General features: G+C 38.7%; 1 protein-coding gene across 1 annotated transcript in view; it reads left to right on the top strand.

Moving 5' to 3' along the window:
• Window positions 1–21,015, top strand: part of LOC125761637 (protein disks lost) — a 78,529-nt gene that overhangs the window by 35,110 nt on the left and 22,404 nt on the right. The gene's annotated exons all lie outside the window — the stretch shown is intronic.

The raw sequence follows: 21,015 nt of genomic DNA, 5'->3' as shown, positions 1-21,015 counted from the left end.
ACCTACATTTAATATAAGGCAAAAGCTTTACAAAATTGATGCGTTAGAGTTACAAGCTTTGTTAGAATTGATTAAAACTTATGTAAATAAGCAATGAATAGATATGAATGTTTGCAATTTTTTAAATTATTAGATCGATTTGTTATTTTTCGTGTTTGGAAAGTCCTGTGTCTATTGTAAATACATAAACGATGCACGGTTAGATGTTTGCTAGCTAATCGCGCCAATATTTAAAGCCAATGCCGCCAGGAGTTTCGTCGCCATGCAAGAAAATGCAAAGATTAATAAATTTTCCATCATTCTCGTTTTGGTTAAATTTCAGATCTCCAAAAAAAAACAGTCAACTGCAAACGAAAAGATTGTGTTAGTATCGTTAAACTTAAGAATCTTTGTCAAATGTAGAAAAAAAAGTTAGTTGACGGGCGTGGCGCAAGTACATGATGAACGATCATACGAGGACGAACTAGGGAAGGAATACCAGGATGGCAGACAGAAAGAGGCTGCACGTGGGTAATACTGGTCATCATGCGCTTCCTAAAATTGCAAGATTGTTGTTGACATATCGAATTTAGCACAAAACTAGTGTGCCAGCTGTGCTGCTACTATACTACGAAACAACAGCACACGAACACATACAGACACACATACATACCCAACTGCAAGAAGCAAACCGTGACGGCGGTAGGCGTAACACGTTTTGTGCAGCATCAGCGCATACCTACAAGTTCGCGATCCTGAAGAAAACTTCTGCACGGATCTCTTCGCCCGGCATGTGCACCGAACTGCTGATACGATCAACAAATTAAGCTGCTGCGATTGTACGCAGTATCCGTCAAGTAAGATGTTTGTTTGACCTGTTGATAAGATCCCACCCAGGTTGAAGTGTAGTAGATAATGTGTTTTTTTTAATCTGCGCTGTACATCTAAGTTTTTGTTTGTTTTTGTAACTTTTTTTATGTTTATTATTATTGCATAATTATTATGTTAGCTGTGCGACAAACAAAACAACAAAACAAAACAAAAAACGATTTAAACGATACTTGTAAAGTTGTGCGTGAGGTATACAGGTTGCTGGTCGCTTTGCAACGACGTAACGAAGGTAGAACGGAAGCAACTCTGCAACACGTCCGTGGGGTTTGAATTTTTAAAAACTGAAAACATGGCGAACATATTCGCCCAAAAACCGAGATATCGAAATGTGAGACTGACTGGATCAAATTTGTACTAGAGGCAATTTTGATTGCAGTTCCACTAGAGAGGGAGTCGCAACTATAAGCTACTATAAATTTGACTGAATCGCTTTGCGTAGAAAACTATTGTTGAAATGTTTTAGTCCTTGCTTAATATTATAATGGTTAGTCTTTAATTTTACGTGTTCCGTATACGTGTTTTTTTATCTGTAACATTCGTAAAAAAATAATCACAGCTCGAAAGAATATTTGTCAAACTTTGCTTCGTTTTAATCGAGTGGAAAATTCCGACTAGGGAGAGCAAGCCCTCAATGGTGCTGAGAGAAAACATGTTTAAGGAATAGTGCAAATGAAAATATGACCAAACTTGTTTCCCTTGTCTGCCGCAAAACGTAATAAAAAGCATCTTTTCAAGAGTCGAAGATAGGGCGCCGACACAATTAAACTACGACGATAAAACTGAAACTCAGCGTAAACCCTGGAGCAAAATGTAATAGAAAAATAGGATGATTTGTTTCTGCCCGGCAACATGTCCGGTGTAAAGCTGCTCTCTCTCTCGATTTTCTAGAGCAAAACTACTTAAACAAAGACAACAAATTACCAAAATTACTTCTAGAAATTATGATTCCAATCGGGCAGTTCCTAGCGCGTTGTACCTTTCTTACGGTGAGAGGTTCAATTTCGGTCTAGGCCTGGCCCCACAAGCTTTTCTATAACTTAAGTATTGTATTACCCCACCCATCCGACGTATGGGTTACACGGTTCAGTTGAGATTTTAGCCCAAACCGGGCGTACTGTTCAGTCATGCATTACTGTTTATGCTATTTAACATTTTTTACATTTTTGTTGTATGAACTATTTTAGCTCGGTTCTTGAGGTTTTTATTTAATTTCGATACAACTATAAGCATCAACTGTTTCTATTGCTGCTAGTTAGTTGACTGTCGATAACATCAAACAGGTATTTAAAAAAATAGTAATCTCAACAATGAAATTTGTTCTGAAAGGTACTGCGAACTATAAGTCACTTGCTCATCGATGTCCCTTCCCGAAACGAATCACAACTAAACCAATTGGTTGCTTAAATATACTGAAAAAAGAAGGGATAAAACACGGTAAACTAGCTGAAAACGGTGGATCAACATAAAATTCTTAACTAAACGTTAGTAGGTATACTTAAAATGAAATATTTAGATAAATTGTTAAATCAGTGTTTCCTTTCACTAAGCGATCAACGAAACGCTGACATGAAGATTCAGACGGCACAGAATCTTCACTTCTAGAGGTTTCTTGGTTATCTTTTCCTAATTGCAACGTAACGATTACACTAATAGAATGCAATATGATCTTTACCAACAATCGGTTCACTTGTCATCGGGATCAGTTCGTTGGTATTAAAACTCATTTTACGCTATTGACAGTGATCAAAGAATTGTGCCGCGAAACCGTGCATATTCCTATTTGTTTGTAGTTTTCATACTATTAGCTCTATATGTTGCATTGTTTTATCCCATTCTAAGTCTATTATTTATATAATGTTTGCTCTTCATAGCTCTCTTTTTTATGTTTTTTTAAATGTCCCATATGAGTGCGTTTTGTTTCAAGTAATATGTGTGCTCTCTCTCTGTCTCTAAGTTGTGACCCATTTACGCATGATGCAGTTTTAGGAAGAAAAACAAAAATGCTTATTTACGTTCATTGCCAATTGCACAAAGTACGCGCACGTTAGATTGAGTACAGATTCAGTGTTATTACACTGCGGTCATTGTAAGCCATATCAATCAAACACGGAAATGCATTACCTGTTTGTCTGTGTTGGGCTTGCAACGAATAAATCTAATCAGTAGTTTTATGACGGAATTCTATCAGCATTGAACAGCTCTGTTACAATTAGGAAACAATAGTACATACCAAGACATACATGGCGGTCGTAGAAACGAGCGATGGTAAAAAAGGACTAGCCAGATATGGCCGAATTCACACATTTTGTATGAAAAGCTACCCATGGCGAAAAACTAACAATTCAACCGCTCCTCATATACAGTGCAGTATTAAGATATGTTTTATCTTGTCGTTTCATGAGTTTTCGTGTAATCAATTTTCTGTTGTTTTTTGTTTGTGTATTAGGACAAAGAATAGGACCACATACGCTTGTCGATGATCGTTTGTTACATTATTTTTAAAACCATTTTCGTGTGCTTAATGTAAGAGTTCAGTATTTTTTATACACATTACACATCTAGTTATTTAGCGTAAGATGTTCCATATCCATTTCCGTGTTTTATTATTATTATACTTATTATTACATTTAAGTGTCCGCTCAGGTGTGAGCGAAATGTTTTTTTTTTTTGTAATTTGTCTCTGCCGTAGAGCCGTAGAGTATTTGTCCTAGTTTAACTTAGCATTTCAATTGTATTATTTTTTAGCGAACCAGATGTCTACTTACTGCATTTAAAACGGGATGGACGCGATGTACGCATCGAAGCCTTGTCCGTTTTTTTTAAGCTATAGTATTAGTTATATTACCGAAGTTTGTTGGTTATGTTGATCTTTGTGTTGTTAAATTATAATGCTTAAGTTTTTGAGTTTGATGAGTTTGCTTAATTAAATGTGAAAGATCGAGAAGTAAATATTGACATGCAATTGAATATCCACGGCTCGATTATGTGCAACATATGCATTGCAAACAGCAATAGATCACGCTTGCCAGAATAAATAGTTAAAGAGCATCAGCTGAAACAATGTTTTCGTACGCGAAGGCGATCAAAAGCCATCCATCCAGCCGAAGTCCGTTCGTGCCGTATGTGCATAATAATAATGCTGCTAGAACTATTCTCTTCCTGCACTCTTCCGGTGTAATCGACTGAAAATGCTGATAATGAACGGAAAAGGAACTACAGTTTTTATACACACAAAAAAGCGTCCACCAGAAAGGTAAAGGCAAACACTAATGCGCGATTCTTTCGAACTTGTTTCGTTGTGTCGTGCACTACTCGCATCTCGCAATGACGTTCTTCATACACATAGACCGAAAAGCGAAAAGCTACTGTTAGGAAGTTATAATGATTATTATTATTTTTTTAAGCATATCTTTTTTGATGATTTATAAAGATAATTTAAAAAGTAAATAAAAGTGTTGTTTAGTCAAATTTGATCTTTGGTTTTGTTTTATTTATTTATTTTTTTAGCTTATCCACGTTTCTTGTGCATACAACAATTACTAACATTTTCTTTAACCTTCAAACTAACCTTAAATTGACTAACTCATCCTCAAAAACTAATCTGGTTTCATGCAAAGCAGAGGTAATTTTCATTATTGTTTAATTTATTTATGCCTAATACGTGTCACATGAAGATCGATAACTTACCAACGACTGCATTATTATAACACATCATTCACTTTTTTTATTTATTGCTTCTCATTGCAAAAGCTTTTTTTGTGTTTTTAGCTACATGCATGCCTAGTGGTAGTTGGTAATGAATTCTCAGAATGGGGTTGAGCAATGTAACATTAATTTAATTGTCTAACCTGTAAACTACTAATTACTCGCCTGTGTATGCATAAGGAAAAGATGACACTAGAAACCCACAAATGCGTTGTAAAGAGAAGGAAAAAAAACGATAAGTCTGCAAAACGAGGATCGTCGTGGTTAGTAATATCGCTACTATGACACATTACTAAATTAAATAGTATTACTAAATTCTTTGTGGTCATATTTATTCTACCATAATTGTATTGCGCTGTGCTTGCTCTTGTCCATGTTTAAAAAAATTAAAAAAAAAAACAGTAATTTGTTCTATTATGCTATTTTTGCTGAACGTTTAGAAGGAATTCTCTTATTATCTCCTAGAGACATGATCGTACTATACAATATAGAAGCAAATGCTTTCGCGCCAGTATGTTCTAACATAATTTACGCAGAAACGATAGTTTACCTAAGACATTAACAAAAAAAAAATGAAAAAACCAAGGGATGCAAATACTCTACTAAAAGACTGTCATTCTTTGTATGTTTGAAGAATTTAGCATTTAGAATTGTACGAGTTATGAGAACTTACTTATTTTTCGGGTGGGATAAACAGCATACTTGTTCTACGGGAAATGATAAATATCTGCGGGAAGAATCTGATGAATGGAAAGCTGTTCCAAGATGTAATATTTTGGAAGCATATACACTTAATAACATAGCAAAACCAAATGTTAGCACACAAGTCAGATGAATTGCATGTATGGCTATAGCTGAACCGGGTGTGTATTGATCTTGCCAACCTTGGGTTGGAATGAATTTCGCCGACACAGATCGTAGTAATGGAAGAAGGATAACATGTACAGTACAGGGACCGTACACAGAGTGAAACAAAAACAAAAAAACTATAACACAGTTGAGAAGCATCAGGAAACATGCTCGCAGGAAATCCCTTTACCATCGTGAATGATTTCAATGCGCACACAAAACACAACACATGCAATCGAATTTACGCAAAACACGCACATGGGTTCCCAATTGCGTTGTGTTAAGGCAAAGAAAGATAAGGGAATTATTACGAATATGTTTCTAGTGCGCAACGGAGAGGTGTTATGAAACAGTATGATAAGAGTATTGATCGTAGTATCACTGTTTACGGATTCGTTGTAAAGTATCTACGAGCAAGAAGTTCATGGAAAACGGTTACGTTCACCGTAACATTTGGAAAGATCCTAGTTTTAAGGGAACGAGAATGTAAGTTATTTGCAGTGAAGCACATCCTGTTAAACTACTAAAAACAAGGCAGTGATGGTTTCTGACAGCGGTAACATAAATGCAGTATTTCAGCATAATTTGAACTAGCAACAAACAGCGCATAAAAAGAAAAGTTTCGAAAACATTTTACGTCCTTCGTCGGGAAACAACAATATAAAATATTAAAGATGAAAAAAAAACAAACATTCTACAGTCTGATACTGTCGCCATGAACCGGGCACATGACACAGAGAAATTATTTGCAAATATGACAAGAGAAAACAGAAAAAAACTGTACGTTAGAATGCTAAACATGCCAAATATCTGTAACTATTACAATTCTAGTAGTTACTCGTGAACGTTATAAAAGATGAAGAAGCAGAAAACACAAACTAAACATAATCACAATCATAACAATTTTCTCGTTTTTTGGATGAACGGTATTACAATTATTATTATTATTATTATTCCTATTGCTATTATAATTGTACTTATTATTGATAATGAATATTATGAACCGGATATGTAAACCGGCTGAAGTAAATGCAAGGTTTGTTCGTCTTTTTACAAAAAAAAAAATAGAAAACCCACGACACTTGTGTGAGCAGAGGGGTAGAGTTACTGTTAAAAAACCCAAAGTAAACTGATGACACCTTGAAACAAAGAGAAGCAGAAGAAACATTATAAATCAGTAATGTAGAGAAGAAAAAAACAGCAGGCACACGCTACATTAGAAAAGACAGCAAGTAAGACCAACTAGTGGGCTGTTTGTTTGATAATGCATTTAGTAGGAATATTTTCCAGTGTTTACTATTTTACTCGTCAGGGAACAGTGCGCAAAAAAAAGGGAAAAGAGTCTTACCGACTGTTTGCCGGAAGTGTCTACCGTGGGAATAGTTTGTTTCAGAATGTAAAACATTAACCAATCTAGTCTTATCGCCATCCATATGAATATCGCCAATATGGTTTTTAGGAAGTAGTTATCATTATCATAACCATCCTTCATCATCTTGATCATGCTAATCGTCATCATCATCTCATGGTCCCATCTACCCATGTCATTAATAAAATCGCACATTGTCGACATTTAGCAACATGTGTAAACTCGCGTGTTTGCGTCATTGTTAGTCACCTTCATCATCATCATCATCGTCATCATCATCATCATCATCATCACACATAGCACACACCCATCGCCGATTGATTTGTTCTTCCCGTTAAATGCGTATTGTGCATCGAAACGTTTCCAACTTCATACATGCTACTCTGCACTAGCCATCACCATCAAATCATATTTCCGAACACATTAATGTTGCAGTTGTTTTTGAATGAATAATTGTTACGGAAGTTGCTACCTTCTTCCCACTGGGCGATGTCGGAAACACGAAGGATGTTTGTAACCAAAGACTTTCCTGTTAAAATTGCATTAGGGAGACACACTAACGCTGCGTCTTCAACCAGTGGAAAATGGAACATATTCATTCGAACCTAAGTCGTTAGAGTCGGAAATGGAAGTAAACCAAAAAAAAAATTGTTGACGTAGTTAGGTTTCTTTCGAATAATTCTTAAGATGCTGTTTGGATGTTAAATTAACGTAACCACCTGCCCTTGTCTTTCTCTGGTTCTATGATTTTATCATGCAAGAAAGCACAAAAGGAGGCAAAAAACCCCTCCCCAGCACAGTGTTATAATTTCTGCCTTTATTTTTTTTACTGCTGCATTTCACATTGACCTTTTTGCCAGGGACAGTGATATTAAACATTAAGTTTGTTCCGTTCATTGTACTCTTCCGGTTGGGTACATCGAATGAAAATTGTGCAAGCAAAAATGTTGAACCAACTACACCGTGGAAAATGCCAATGATAGAACGGTGAGCCTACTGTTGGTACGCGCATAGTAGTAGTATTTGGACATGCTCTTAAAGCATTTAATTTTGTGAAACGTCTCCATCCAGCCGCCACAAGAAAAGTAATGTTATACGCTTGATAGGGAGGGGTCTATCTTTAGACCGAAATGAACGTTAGCATATTTTGTTGCAGCTATCACACCTTTACCCATATTTGTGGATGCAATAAGCCCCGTGTAGCGTTGTGGAAACGAGCCATTCGTTTTGATCCAACAACCTGTAACATGTTTGTTCAGTAGAAGTAGTGACAAATCGTTGGTAAGCGTAATAAGATGATAAGCACACGAAACAATCACATTATTCAAAAGGAAGTAGTATAGACAGTATATAACCTATCGAAGGAAGGTATAATGAGGAGTGTTTCCCCCCCTCCCCCCATTGTTTTGTTTTGTTTGCGTAAAAGGCTGAACAAATTAAAGGAAAATATTCAATAATACATGTGCAAACAAATACAAGCCAATGTTCGTTGATAGATCGTTTTTTGCGTGAGGTGTTTTTCAGTTGACAAACTGTGGTCTGATTTTATTGGACAGTCTCAGATGTGTACCGAAGTTGAGGAAGCAAAAATCGGCACATTTTGGGGTAAACTCATGGCACAACTATAACTGTTCCTAGGTGGTAGCCATTTGGCGTGATTGTGAGTGAACGCTGTGGGAATGTGAAGAAGAAGAAAAAACAACATTATACTAAAGAAACATACAACATATATAACATTATATGATATATACAACGTACATATATTTTTGTATTCAAGATTTCAAAACATGGAACGAAAACATCGTAGAAAGATAAACTTGTGCGCAAACTAAAACCTCTCTCATCTCTGTCTATTGAATATAAAAGCCAAACAGAATTTCCAAAACAACCGAACAAAACCAAATTCCCACACTGATAACAATAACAAACAGAAGAAGAAAAAGAGAAAAAAAAACTCGCAAACATGGAAACATAAGTTCTTTTTTACAACAGAAGTTTATGCTTGTGGGATTCAAGGAAAAGCGTAGAAATGTGAACAATATTTAAAAACATCGTAAACTGGACATCTGAAGGAAATGTAAAGTTGGAATCAGAAATGTTTGAATGATAATTTTATTGGTTATACAGAAACGTTGATTGTTTTGCACCAATCGTCAAGTGTGCAGATGTTTGAAAAGTGGTGACATAAAAGGACACATTTAGTTATCGATAGTTTTGTTTTAAACTGTTTTAAAAATGAGCATGTAAAAAATTCGATTGAATAGCTTGAAAGGACAATTCAGCCGCACGAGCCCGAATGATACATGCGATTGTATCTTTGGTCTTGGTATTTTTTTTTATTATTTATTTCACCCTCCAGATACACAACGTTTGATTGTGTTATAATCGATCAACTGTAGAACATTGATTGTGAAGGGACAAGGCAAATAAAATGATAGCTCCGATAACTTATTTAGGGAATTTAACTACTTTACTAAGTGCTAAGTGTGAGCGCTCCACCAGTTAAACCAAACATTATACTCTCGACAGTCGAGCGGATGTTAAGTAAGATAGGCAGGGCAGGCAAAACAATCTATCATTCTAGCAAGAACATTAAGAATCAAACACACATACACAATCATATACAAAAATGCACTCACAAACATTCAACTGAGGTGCAACTAACGTTTTTGTGTGGAATAAGTCAGAAATACTGACATCCCCGTAACTGTACGGTTAGTTTCGTGGTTCACCATGAAATGTGAGTACATGCTGCATCCTTCCAACATGCGATTATTTAAGTGCACTTTTTTGCCTCCCCAGCATCTTTGCTGACCCCCATCTCCCTTACCATCCTCTCGCAGACATGCGTGTGTGCGCAAGCTTTCGGTTTCATCTAGCCCGCGTTTTAGCGGCAGACACGCGCAGGCAGCCTGTCAGACCATGGCCCAGACTTGCTCTCGTAACATTATGTAATGCGAATTGCATGAGCCTCCGTTGCTCCAGCATAAGCGAATGAAGCGGCCCCGACCCAGACGAAAGAAAGCACAGACATTTCTTCGATATATGTGTCATGATATCACTTTCCTCTTTCTCAAATTTTCTCGTCTCGCCTTTCTCCCGATTTCCGTGTTCGGCGAACATCGTGGTGGAGAGTATATCGAGCAGAAGAAGAAGACGCAACGTTGAGGGGTTTCCTGCCACTACGCTGATGTATGCGAGGGTTCGTCGCTTGGCGTGCCTATGCGTGGAACGATAAGTTTGTAGTACAAACATTGATGTGGTCGATGTTGGACTAGATTCCTTTATCACCAACCGGCATGAAACGTAAGATGTTTTATTGTTTGCTGTGTTTTCCACAACACAGATAGTTGTAGTGGTGCCATTCGCTACCGATAGGGATAGCTATCTCTCGATGACGTTGCTATCGTAGTATTTTTGTTTGAAGAAGTTAGAATCTCGGTGGGGGGTTAACATTGAGTTTCACTTATCAATCCACTCGCAAACGATGTTCCAATGTGTTTTTATATCTTCTCTTCGATAACTTTTTTCGCTTTCTTTTCAATCATCGCACACGTCGGGGGGGGAGCTCATTGATGTTCGAAGCAGAACGCAAAACTTTTTTCCGCCTCATCATCGTTTTTTGTAAAGTGTGAGAAAGAGAGCGAGATAGAAAGAGGGACATAGAGAAGAAGTTAAGAAAAAACAGATATTGGGGCCATACGAACGGCGGAGGAGCTTCGGTATCTGCAACAAGTTAAACTACTTTTCGTTTCATCACCTTCCCCCTACCCTTCGCCCTCCCTATCATAACCCAACACCCACGGTCAGCTCATCATCATCATCATCCATCCATGTGCAAGTGGGTGAAGGGTTGTGGTTTTGGGGTGGTGGAACTATTCTGTCTGTGGAACGCGGGAGGTTTTCTCCTTCTCCCTTTTGTTGTTCCTTTTCTTCACATAACGATCGCACCGCATCGCGGCACACTGATGTTGACCACATTTCACTTTCTTTCCCGATTGCTTTCTTCGCGTTCGCATCCCTGGCGTAGACTGTAGTTTGTTTACTTTGGTTTTCAATTTTTCCTATCTTTTTGGTTCTGTTCTTCCATGCTCCTAACTTCGGTTGAATTGGTATTTCGATGGACAGAGGAAAGATTGAGTCGTTTTTTTTAAATTCCGCTTCTAGATAGATATTCTCAGCTTACAGCTTTCAGGCTGGTCGATTCTATGGATTTTGGAAATTGAACACCACACTACGTTGGTTTGCGTTTCACACAGAATGCGTTTTAACCGTTCTGGTAAGTTGTTGGGCCAACAGAGTTCAAATTTTATTTATTTATTTATTTTTTCTTTTGTTAATTTATTTCGAATGACGTCTTCGGACGTCCTACACTTCTACCAAAGGGCGTTTAAGTCGAGTTTCGCCCACTAGCAGCAACCACAGTGATTTGCACTACGATAGGTGCAAAATTTCCGCATCAGCAAAAGGGCGCCGTTTGTGTCGCACCCGGTTGGCCTTCTTTTAGCCCTTTGACGTCTGGTCCGTTCGAACACTAACGGGGGTAACGTTTAGACTCCTTTTACATGTGTGTTTGTGCTTCACCATTGCTAGCACTTCTCCCGAACTGGCTCAGTTTGCCAGTTTGTTGATGAAACCGAAATCTGTTACCAAGGCTTGTTAGGCGGCGAATCATTTTCTTTTCGATGTTGAGGCCAGGCTTTTTTTTTGCATGACCAATGCTTCGAGCAAAAAAAACCCTCCCGCGTACGTATTTCGTACATGAGTTGCCAAACAGCAAAGTTGTGCCGGGGTGTACGTGTGACTGTCATACATTTGGATTATTATTTGCACACGAGACACAGCCCATTCCCCGTGCTGTGCGCCACATGGACCAAGCCATGGACCGCGGGGGCGCCTTCAGCTCGGTATGTATGAAGTTGCACTTGGAAGTGCTGCTGCGTGCTTGCATTTGGCATATCAATTGAAAAGAAAAGAAACAACAAATAAATAAACCAAATCGTATTTCATGCAATGGCTTTAGCATATTGCCTCAAATGAAATCAATCGCAAAGGAGAGACAGAGCGAGAAAGAGACTATTCTGTTTTGTAAATGAAACTTCTTAAGTAACCCGCTTTAACTTACATGTTAGCACTTGGACAGTTGTTTTGCGTGATCATGTACGATCGTTTTTTATGTCCTTTTCTCAATGCACGTTTCCGCCCCGCCGAGTAATTTTTTTTTAACGAAACAATCGGTCACGTACTGATACATAAGCTTTATGCTATTTCTTTGGAAACTTAAAATTTCAACTGTGTGACAGTGCGATGGCACTCCCTTCCCCAACCGGGCTAGATATGAATGAAATGTGATCAGTATTGCACATATGAAAATTCTAACAAAGTGTTAGCATAAATATGTAGACATAAACCCGTTCTGGCAACTTTTCATTGATAGAGAGAAAAAAAAGTAAAAACAACAACAAAATGCACGATCAGCTGTGATTTCAGGTTTGGAGCAGCGTTGGGAAAAAGAACTTGTGGAAGATACAAGTAAACCGGTTTTTAAACATGAAACATGTTAATAAAGTTTCTTGTGCGTGTGTGTTTGTTAACGTTTCCGGCAGCACCAGCACCAGATCCGTACGGTTTTTTTTGTATGATTCTTCATATAAATATTCCTTACCAAGCATTCTTATCGAGTTCATGCACGACATTTGCTTTGAGCTTTGGGAAACGCACATGCATTTTAGTGCCGTTCGGACAATCCCCATCCCGATTAGGAAAGAAAGCAAACGTTAACTGTGTCAACAACAGTACGTTACGTGAACTTGAACTACCAGGTTTACGTTCGGTACGTACGTATCATTTGCGCGCGCATTTTGCGCACACCCCAAACCGCAGCCCAACATTTCCGCTTTGCGCGGTTTTTTCGCGCGCTTTTATGTGTACGAAGCAGTTTGTTTTCTTCTCTCTCTCTCTCTCTCTCTCTCTCCCTCTCTCTCTCTCTCTCTCTCTCGCTCCCCATCTGCCAAGTTATGTCGCGCGCTGTATGCGTGTGCTTAGAGCGCACTAACCGCGCCACGCGGTATGCTCGCATTGCTCTATTCACAGCGTGTTTGCGAGTTCACGGGAACACGCTGTCACCATACGCGAGGTGTCCATGTGTGGTGTCGATGTGTGTGGTAGGTCCGATCGTGTTCATGATCGACGAACGCGTACCGTCCGCGTCATCATGGTCACCCGGTTTCGTTTGTTGTTACCTTGTCGTGTACACGCATCTCGTTGAAATGCGATTGACCGGAATTGGCCCCGGTCGGTATGGGGTTTTGTGCTTTTTCTTTCAAACTTGCTACCGGACAGTTGAAGGCAACTTCCAATACTTGTCACCGTCTGCCGGCGGTCTGTCGCTAATTCGCGACGTGTGTCGCGTGAGTTTTTTTTTCTTATATTGTTTGAGAAGTATCAAGAACAGTTGTTTTAGTTTCGTCCAGTGATTCTGTGGTAAACATTCAACGCATAAATTTTAATTGCAACAACACACACACTCACAGAAAGAGATCTGACTAGATGGAATCATTCACCTTCGATTGCTACGCGCGCGTGTCGCTGACCTGCATCAAGTCTGGGGACCACGTCCCGTGTACATAGAGAGCACACTATGCACCCTTTTCTCTCGCGCATCCGCGTCACCGCGTGCGCGAAGTTCATTCTGGTTCGCTGGTTCGCCGGACGGTGGACGGTTTGGGTGATTCTTGGTGATTTTATTATTTCCTCCGTCGCATTCGTCTCATCCGACGCGGAAGAGTGATCACAGTTTAGTTGGCCAGAAACCGGCGGGGTGTTGGTTAGAAGTGTGGGGTTTTAGGGAGCTTGGTGGGGCGAGTGTGGCGAACGATATCTAGCGGGAGTTAAGGCGTCGAGGGGCAAAGGGAAGTTCGTTTAAGAGTACACGTTTGGAATTATTTTCCCATCGCTAGTGGCGAACCGAAGAGAAGCAGAAGAGCGAATGATCGCGGCTTTTAAGATCGCCATGAACTTCTCTCCTTCCATCTCTCTCTGTTTCATACGTTTTTATCTCGTTTTCTTTCGTACGCACTAAGCATGCGGTTCTGCGTACGGCGGATACGTCCAAACTCGGAATGGAAGGCAGAATGGACCAAACCAGAATAATCCATAACAGAGATCATCGCACTGTGTGAAATCGAAATGAAAGGAAGCAGCAGTGTTTTATCCACGCCATTTCCCCCGTTCCACGCATTCTAAGCCTCGGTCGCATATTTTGAACAAACCAAAACACACACACACACGTACGTTGGCATGCTCGATAGTGTGTGCGTCAGTTGGATTACATGTTGCTAGCTCTCTAGCACCATGATCCTCCTCTCCTCCGTCGCATTCGTTCCAGCAACTTGATTTGATTCACCCTTCCTTTCTGAACGGCTCTTCGCAATATTTCCTTTTTATGTGGCTAACGACTTTACCAGCCCATTTGGCCGCGAGCACTACTCTTCCTACTCGGTGCGGTTCCCGGAGAAGTCAGGCGCATGTGAAACGGTGAAGGTGGAAGCCTGGTTGCCGATCGTCGCCCTGGTCCATGTTGTTGTGGGGCGAGAATGATCGAGTGTAAATTTTGATGAAATACATTCCCCGTGGGTTGTTCTCGCTTCCTTACGCGCCCCCTTTTCGTGCGTGGTTCGGTAGGTCCGCTTTCGTTTCAAACCTTCGATCTGAGCATGATCGTGACGAAAGAAATGAAGATGAGTTTTATGGTATGCAGTAAACGAATGACGGAAGGTAAGGAACGTACCGTGTTTGGGATTGATGGTAACGCATCGACTTTACGATGTACGGGAAGCAACATTCTGGATGCGTAGAATATTAATTCATTTTGGAAGATGCGATATTTGGCTAACCTCCATTCTATTCACCTTCGCCTCATGTACTTCAAATTGTAGAACAACATCTGACCAAAGCAAGAATTTGGAAATCAAATTTCGCTTTCGCTGAAACTTTAATCACTGTACTACTTCCTTACTTGCGCTGCAGGAGATCGCATACTGGGGATTTTAGTGTGGGCTGAAACGAAGGTCGAGAGGAAAGCAATACCAAATTCTCATCCCCCAACCCCCAACCCCCAACCACTCCATCGGCATAAGGAACGCAAGAAGCACATAAATCCTGGGGTGGAAAAGGGAAAGAGCATATACAAAAAAAAAACAGTCTAGCATCATGATGTACTTGCCACATGGGATGGAATATTTTCTATTTTTGGCCATATCTCGGTGTTAATGCTGCGCGACACTGCTAGCCGACCGACTCTCGACACACTAAGGGTGAAGAAACATATTCACGCTCTTCTTGTTTGCTCGATGATGATTTGTATAATATTATACTGTTTGATGCTGTTTTATTGCTTTGAGATCAAAGAATGACCCCCTTTGGGGTAGCTTCAACTGTAATGGATGCAATAGATAGCAATTGAAACGGTGTTACAAGTTATCATTCATCAATGAATTTCCTTCAAACACACAAAATCGATATCTGCACAACCTCAGCATTGCACCAGACAGCAAATCAAAACCACACTACATGCGACACTAAATGGAAGAAATCAAACGAAACTCACAACACCAACACCAACCATCGCGCACATCATCTTTCGATGAGTAAAAAAAACAACAAACGGTATGTTTCTCGCGTTGCTTTTATCAGGTGAATCTTATAGGCGTATAGTTGAAAACACATTTTGAAAATATTAAAAAATCTACCAGAAAACAACACCAGTCACGAGGGGTAAGGAGGAATGGCGATTATAGCCGTTTAATTATTAGGGAATCTGGCGTGTCGTTGATGTGCCAGAAACGCGAGGGAGCAAAAATGGGAAAAAAGGAATGCAAAACACTGAAATAAATCAACAATGTAATTCCGATGGTCAATTATATTTACTCTAGTAACGTTTTAAAAATGAAAATAAAAACCGTGCAATCCGTGAGGACATTAAGGAAAGGTGTGTTAGGAAGTCTTTGAAAGCCGACAGGAAAACAATTCAAACTCTCGCGAACTGGACAGTCGCTTGGGTATATTGGGTAGAATTAATCGAAGGGATCTTTAACTATTAGATGCGTTGATCCGTATTCGCGTGGTATACATACATACACACACTCATACAACTCGATTGCCGATGTTCGTTGACAGAATCTTGACTAGCGAGTTCTTCTTTAATGGGAATAGCCTGTAATGTCAACTCTTAATCTAGAAAAAAAAATCCTCATAATACACTGGCTTGGTATAGCACACGTCGTGTGCTCGTGGAGTTCTTCGCTGATGACAAGTGCGTGTAAAACACTTGCTGCTTAACATATTTAGTGTGAAAACAACAAACTGTCATCCAGATTTCAACAAATCACACCCAAACATAAACACACAGTTGAAGTGAAGTTCCGCTTACAATTTTAATCGAAATCTAGTATGAAACGAGGGTAAACATTCGGAACGAACTGTCACATTTGGGACATACATTCTTCATTCTAACATATACAATCAATCAATAATTCTGTGTAAAATAGCATTGTTAAATTTTGAAACAAACCAAAAACAAAAAAAATCGAAAAATATAAGCTGGTAAAATAAAATACATATCTTGTGGATCACTTGTTGAACATTTACATTCATGTTGTTACTAAAAGGAGAAACCAAACAAAAAAAATCACTGAAAACCAATGATGGAAAACAAAAAAAAAACAAATAGTGCAGTACAGTAGTCGAGCAGTCAGTGATGCGGTATCGTAGTGGAACAATTTGAAACCCCAACGCTGGTTAGCTCTTTGCTAGTAACGTGCAAATTATGGCAAAGGAAGCAAGAAAAAAAAAACGAACACGATGTTATGCTTTTGTTTACAAATGCGAACTCACCATCGATTGTTGTTGTTGTTTGAAAGTAATGCATAATACCATTCGTACAGGTCAGATGTAACTTCCTAGTGCAGTTGTAACTGTCACACCTAATCTTATGTTAATCGGGATGAGGGAAAGATTAGAAAGTGTGGTTAAAAAAAACTACAAAATATCCAAAGATCAAAGACGATGGTTTTGTATGATCACTCCATTATTGGCAAAAAATCGGTCCCGGCAATAATTTACGTGTAGGTATATGTAATTTGTTTCCAAAATAATGCTAACCGGGCTACGATTGTCAGTTTAGTGTTTTGGATTAGTTTTACTAAATGAGATTTATTATTTAATTTTGGAATTAAAGGTTGTAAGCAGTTGCGAAACAGAACATGATCACGAGTAAAAATGACAACTTACAGCAAAGGGAAATCTTTCACAACAGAAAACCACCTTTTTAAGATTGAAAACTTACCCCGCCAATGAACGACTTAACGCACATCCTGGGAGAGGAAGCAGTGTATATAGTGAACAGAAACCGAACGATATAAAACATGACGACAAAACAAAAGCTCTCAACCATTATGCAAAATCAGCAAGTTATACACGATGCATTTCAAACGATCCATGTGACTTCCCCCGTTTTCTATTCTTCCACCAAGAGACGATATAATTATCCACACAAACATATTCTCGAAACGTAACGTTGCAAAAATATTCAATATTCGATTCACATATAACGAACGATGCGCAACCATATTGTGCTGAGCAGAACATAAATGATGAAACCCGTGCGCGTGTCAAGTGTGTGCTTACACATGAAATGCAGAAAGTTTGATAAGGAAACTGAAGTCGATATAAGCATTTTATAGCATATTGTGAAAGATTAAACATTCAAACTTTACTCTCGCTAGCAAAGAAAACAAAAACAAAAAAGGAAGAGAAATACACGGCACTAGCAGAAAGGGGGAATGGGTTCTATACGCAACTTTTGCATTTCTAGCGTGATGCGACATCGGTTAGTAAACATCAAAACGCATGTTACATACTGTCATTTAACGGAAATGGGTATTTGAATTGATATTGAATCTGAATGAATTGTTACAAAATGTATTTACCTAATAATATTAAACATTATTGACTAGAATTTCTCGTCTGGGAACAATTTTTTAACAATGGCAACAAAATTAAAAAAAACAGCAACAAGAAAAAAACGAAGAAAAAATGATGAAAGATAGTAAGAAATGAATTGAGTGAACATTCCAAATGCATAATCCAACCAAAAACCAAAAAAAAAATCCCAAACAATGTTATCTGGTACTATTGAGGAATTTAAGACGCCGATCAGTTTTGTGTCACTAAAAACAAACAAACAGCAAAACGAAAAATTGCACAAGTTATGCGGAAAGTGTTACAGTGGCTTTGGATTGTTCCACTATTTTAAGCACTCTTTTCTTCGGTGGTACATTTGCTGCTGCTCAGCAAACTAAACACAAACGATAGGGAATTTTGTAGGTCTTTCCAAAACGAAACAAAAAAACAGAGTTGATCAATGTTTTAGTGAAGGTTAAAAAGAATGAAGGGAGAGTAATAAATAAAAAACTCTTTCGATTTGCTTATTGTGGCAGCTGATAGTAATGAAGTCGTCGCCATCCATTGTAATCACGCAGAAGTACGGAAGCGGAGAAGAGGTGCGGTAGTAAAAACTGTTGTTGAAGAGATGTGAGAGGGCGCATATTTTAAATTCTCGAATAATAAACTCACAGCATAGGCAGTAGTTGATCGATACATACACACCACCAGCTCCAACAACTTTTGCGAATTAGACACTTCTAGTGTAAGATCACATTGTAGCAATAAATGCACAGTTTGCTAGCATATTTACGGCTCTAAATTGTTCTGCTACCATCATCTTGGCGAAGATGGAAGTGAGTGTTGCTAGTTTTGTTTTTATTAAACATAACATACCATGCCGTGTGCTTCGTCCTGTAAAGCATAGTGTAATGTGTGAGTGCCAGGATGCTCACGTTGGTGTGATTTTTGGTACGATTTCGTTCGTCATTGGATGTATCTTTTGGTGCTGGTAAAACGATGAACACTACATGAGTGCCCTCTCACGAATCAAACACAGCATATGATAAAGTGAATAGCAACGTACGGTGAAGCTCTTTTCGTAATTATTCATAAGTGTGTTGCAAAAGATGAGAAGAAAAAAAATACTGTCAATTACTAAACACAATGCTAGACATGTATCGATGTCCAACAGTGGTGTAGGGAATTAAAGTAGGTCCTAATATTTAACATATAACTATATATACAAACACACAGCACACAATATTCAAAACCATTCAATAACCACTTCTACATGCCACGTTATTGTACACGGAATGAACCGATGCCAGGACAAGAGGACAAGACTATTTTTTAAAAATGGCATGGTTTTGAAAAGTTCCAACAAACTTTTCGTGTGTAGAAAAAATGTACGGCGAATCAAAAATCGGCAAATCAAAACCGATTGGTTTAGGCTGCATTTTTTCACCTCGCCAAGATCGCTTCCGATCTTGCAGTTGGGGATCAATCAATCAATCATACCCGTTCAAAATGGGGTTCGTTCTTTGAAAGAATGATTTTTACTTTGTTTGCTCATGCTGCATTGCATGCATGTCTAGTGTGTATAAAAATGTGTTTCTGAAAACTTTACACACTCACAAGCATTTAACGTTCGCCGGACATAGAATGGGACAGGATTGTTGGGCAATTATAACGCGGTTATTGATGTGATGTTTACATGAGCAAAAAGAAAAAAGAAAATGCAAACTTTTCGGTGCAACATGGAAAAACATGGATTTCCAAGCATCATTCACCATTCACTGCATCGTCCTGAAAAACATTTCCGCGCGCTGTTCCCTTTGCTAGGTACGAACATTTTGTACGATACACCTAAGCACAGTGACACGAAAAGAAACAAAAAAAAACCGGACACGATACGTAACGATATTAATACAAATATGATAGCTTGAATTTTTACTGCGCTTACAATTATGCTGCTAACAAACATCAAACATTATTGCTATTTATTAGACGTATAGGTTGCTTGCGAGATTCATAAACTACGCTCATTCATCTCTTTCTCTCAGACGATGAAAACACAAAATGGACCAAACCAATTTTCAATCAATCGGTTCCAACGCACACATGTTATGTGCACGGTATAGTGAGCTGATTTCTTTTGAAATTTATGTTATGAAACTGGAAAAGTAAATAAAAAATAATGGAAGGAAGCAGCAAAAATGCAATTGGCACCAACGGAGGGCTTAACGGAGGTGCCTAGTGTTGAATTGAATTTAAGTAGTGAAATACCGTGTTGTCGTAGAGGATAAAGTGAAGAAGAGTAATAATTTGAAACAGGAACAACCAGCTGGTGACAGCTGGCAGCAGAAGCTTAGCCACACATTATTAGGCTCCCAAAAAAAGGATACGGTTAATGGCACACATTAACACACAATTCAACACACACACACACACTATGCATAGTGCAATGGACAAATACAGATGGAGGCGCCGGGTGGCGCAAATGGTACGGAGAAGCGGAACACTCTTTCAAATCAAGAATAATCATCAACTGCAACAATAATAAGTAAACTATAAAGATTAACTAAATCAATAAAAAAAAACAAAACATCGTTTAAGAAAATCAACACTGTTACTTGATCTTTTTACACCATCTCGGAATGTTTGAAGGTTTTTAGTGGTTAACAAGCTCTTAGTAATCGTAGTGAGAGTACTGTGTGCATAGATGATAAATGTAAGCCAAACTTGATCGCTAATGTGTTATTAACGAAGGGATGTTCACCGGTTTGAGATTGCGAATGATGATGGTTGGTGGAAGATGATGATGATGCAGGTGATGTGGATGATGATAATTATTGTGACGTTTGACGCAAGGTAACGTGTGTGAGTCATAACATTCTAAACAATACCGGTAAGCAAGAATATAAAATGGTGGATAGTGCAAGAACGGCAAGATATGCAAAACTATTTGTGCTGAACCATGGGAATCAATTATTTATCGCACGCTGTAAACTGTAAAGGATCAATCGGGTTGTGGTAGAAGGATCTGGCATGATTATATGTGCATCTGTCAATGACGCGAGAAAACATTCAACTATGAATGCAATTGGAAGCGAAAAGAAAACGGAAAGATAAAGAAAAAAAAAACACAAAAAACATGTTAAAAATCTTTTTATACTGTTGACTATTTTCTGTGAGCTCTCGCAATCGCTATACAATCACCAGCAGTGAAAAGGGGGGGAAAGAGAAAACACATACATCGTAAGGATGAATCCATAGTA

The sequence above is a fragment of the Anopheles funestus genome, chromosome 2RL (genome assembly GCF_943734845.2).
Source record: "Anopheles funestus chromosome 2RL, idAnoFuneDA-416_04, whole genome shotgun sequence".
NCBI lineage: Eukaryota > Metazoa > Arthropoda > Insecta > Diptera > Culicidae > Anopheles > Anopheles funestus.
This window is presented reverse-complemented; position numbering and strand designations above follow the sequence as displayed.